This window comes from Zea mays, chromosome 8 (genome assembly GCF_902167145.1).
Source record: "Zea mays cultivar B73 chromosome 8, Zm-B73-REFERENCE-NAM-5.0, whole genome shotgun sequence".
Classification (NCBI taxonomy): Eukaryota; Viridiplantae; Streptophyta; class Magnoliopsida; order Poales; family Poaceae; genus Zea; species Zea mays.
The window spans coordinates 104655053-104658589 of record NC_050103.1 but is presented as its reverse complement, the minus strand read 5'-3'; positions in this window follow the sequence as shown (position 1 = coordinate 104658589).

The following is a 3537-nucleotide window of genomic DNA, read 5'->3' as shown; positions in this document are numbered from 1 at the left end:
TTCTGGCCGACCCCACTGGAAGTTGGTGGCGGCCTTACCCTGACATCGTCGGCGACGCGGTGCTGGATGCCCTGGGGTAGATGACGCACTTCTCCGGCCAGAGGTTGGCCCGCCCATTCCTGCCCATTGTCCCGGCGGAACGGCTCAAGTGTTCCTGTCCCCTCGTCGAGCCTGGCCTGCATCTCGCGGAATTGCTCGAGCTGTGGGTCATGACCCCCCGCCGGGACGGGGACCACAGCTAGCTCCCGAAGGATGTCAACGCGAGGCACAGGCCCAGGGAGGTCACCGTTCTCCGGCATACCAAGATGGTTGCCTTCGTCGGGACCCCTAGATCGACGTGGAAACATTCACGACTTGGGCCGCAGTCCTCGTCGCCGAGGCTGCGGCTACCGTCGGAACAGTCAGAAAGGCAGTAGTCGCATGCGGTCATGAAGTCCCGCATGGCACTGGGGTTACCAAGTCCGGAGAAATCCCAACCAAAGTCGGGCTCGTCATCTTCCTCGGACCCCGAGGGCCCGTAGGTCGAGACGGCCGTCAGCCGGTCCTAGGGTGACCGCATTCGATACCCCCAGAGGGTTCGGACTCGCCTCTATGAGAGCGTCCACCAAAGCGGAGTCGCTTGGTGGGTAGAGGCTGAATCCAAAAGGTGTGAGATGGGAATCGGTCGGTACCTCTTGGTCGACGGGCGGTGACGAAGTCACGTCAGGGGTAGGCCGCGCCGCCGTCTTAGGTACGAGGGTGACGCCCAGCAAGTCCTCTGCGAGCGTGCTGGCGTCGTCTGTGTGCTTGGGGTTGGCGTGTTGCGGGGAGATGGCGCTCGTCTTCGTCTCAGACGCGAGGTCAATGCCCGACATGCCCCCTGTTGGGGCGCCGGCGCCGTCGACTCGCTCGACAGCCGACGAGGTGCCGCCTCCTGCTTGGCCTTGGTTGCCCCGCCTCCTCCTCCGTTGGCGGGGGAGAGGACGGGGCGAGCTCGAATGTTGCTCTTCCACCACGCGGGGAAGACGTCGTCGATTCCGCCGCCGGCGGGCGGGTTGTCGGCCGCCATTGTCGCTGTCATGCGGCGGGGGAAGGAGAATCATGTCGTAGCTGCCATCGAGGGACATGAACTCAAGACTCCCGAAACGGAGCACCGTCCCGGGCTGGAAAGGTTGCTGGAGACTGCCCATCTGGAGCTTGACGGGAAGCTGTTCGTCAACACGCAGCAGGCCCCTACCTGGCGCGCCAACTGTCGGCGTTTCGAACCCGGGGGGTCCCTGGACCGACGAGTAAATTGTCGCCGCGTGCCCCAGCCCAGATGGGTCGGCGCGAGATGGAGCGCGAAGGGGGGAAAGAAGCCAGAGGGAGGCAGGCGTGAGAGGTGAAACCCGCGGCCTTCGTGTTTGTCCCGCGCCCAGGTCGGGTGCGCTTGCAGTAGGGGGTTACAAGCGTCCACACGGGAGGGAGCGAGCGGCCTCACGCGAGCGCCGTCCCGTCCTTCTCCGCGCGGCCAACCCTCTATAAGAGGGCCATGGACCTTCCTTTTATAGGTGTAAGGAAGGGATCCAGGTGTACAATGGGGGTGTAGCAGTGTGCTAACGTGTCTAGCGGAGGAGAGCTAGTGCCCTAAGTACATGCCATCGTGGCAGCTGGAGAGGTTTTGGCACCCGGTTCGTGTGGTGTCGTGGCCGTCGGAGGAGCGCTGGAGCCTGGCGGAAGGACAGCTGTCGGGGCTGTCGAGTCCTTGATGACGTCTTCTCGCTTCCGTAAGGGGGCTGAGAGCCGCCGTCGTCATAGAGCGTGCGGGGCGCCATCATTACTTGTTTAGCGGAGCGAGCCAGATGGGACGCCGGTCTTGTTCCCCGTAGCCTGGGCTAGCTTGGGGTAGGGTAATGATGGCGACTCCCATGACGTGGTCGGTCCGAGCCCTAGGTTGGGCGAGGTGGAGGCTCCTCCGAGGTCGAGGTCGAGTCTGTCTTCCAAGGCCGAGGTCGAGTCTGAACCCCCGGGTCGGGCGAGGCGGAGACCGTCGGCTGAGGCCAGGGCTGAGTCCGAGCCCTGGGGTCGGGCGAAGCGGAGTTCGTCGTCTTCAGGGGCTGAGCCCGAGTCCGAGCCCTGGGGTCGGGCGAAGCGGAGTTCGTCGTCTTCCGGGGCTGAGCCCGAGTCCAAGCCCTAGGGTCGGGCGAAGCGGAGTTCGTCGTCTTCCGGGGCTGAGCCCGAGTCCGAGCCCTGGGGTCGGGCGAAGCGGAGTTTCCTATGGCGCCTGAGGCCAGACTTGGCTGCTGCCAGCCTCACTCTGTCGGGTGGCACAGCAGTCGGAGCAGCGCAGGCGGCGCTGTCCTCTTGTCAGACCGGCCACTGGAGCGGCGAAGTGACTACGGTCACTTCGGCTCTGTCAACTGGAGGGCGCGCCTCAGGATAAAGGTGTCAGGCCACCTTTGCACTAAATGCCCCTGCGATTTGGTCGGTTGGCGTGGCGATTTGGCCAAGGTTGCTTCTTGATGAAGACTGGGCCTCGGGCGAGCCGAAGGTGTGTCCGTTGCTGGAGGGGGCCCTCGGGCGAGACGTAGATCCTCCGGGGTCGGCTGCCCTTGCCCGAGGCTGGACTCGGGCGAGGTGTGATCGCGTCCCTCGAATGGACCGATCCTTGACTTAGTCGCACCCATCAGCCTTTGCGGCTTTGTGCTGATGGGGGTTACCAGCTGAGAATTAGGAGTCTTGAGGGTACCCCTAATTATGGTCCCCGACAGGTATAGAGTAAATATGACTGCTGAGTATTGTGGTGCAGGTGAATAATTTTGATGACCAGTACATAATCCTACTACTAATTAAGAGTGGAGCATGGGCGTTGGCGCGTCCATGCTCCCTCCTCCCTTTCTCTGCCATGCTGGTCCACTCTGAGCCATTTCTCTGCCATGCTAGCCCACTGCGAGCAGAGAGAATCCATGTCCCCCGCCTCCTTCTCTGCCATGCTGGTCCACTACGAGCAGAGAGAAACGTCGCACAGCTCCACCGCAAGTCCACCAGCAGCAGATCTTCATGCATGCATGGTATATATATTAGTATACGTACACGAAGCTGTAATAGCCAACACATACATCCACGCGTCGGTCACCCCAGGAACAACAGCAGCCAGCATCCGTCGTCGTCGATCTGCTACTGGTGGACGTGCGGACAACGCTCTGGGTTAGCGCGAGGCAGATCATCGGTCCGGCAGAGCGGAGAGCAGCGCGTAATGCGACGGCCAAACCACTGCCAATGATGTGTTTCAGAGACATTTTAGTTCTGTCGTTCTGAAGGGGCAACAGCTGAACCAAACAAAATCTCGCTGAAACGTCGAACGCAAATAGTAGTATAGACTACAAAACACTACTCTCGATCGATTAGCTCGTGTCCTCCTCGCTGAAGAACTGTGCGATCGAGTGTACTATAGCAGCATGACCACCGGCCGGTTAGACCAGTCGATTGGTTGATGCGCTGTCGTCGGTTTGCGACGGAATCTGATAAGACGATCTCGGCACGAGTTTTCTCCGTTCTCCGTCGTATATATATAGCGCT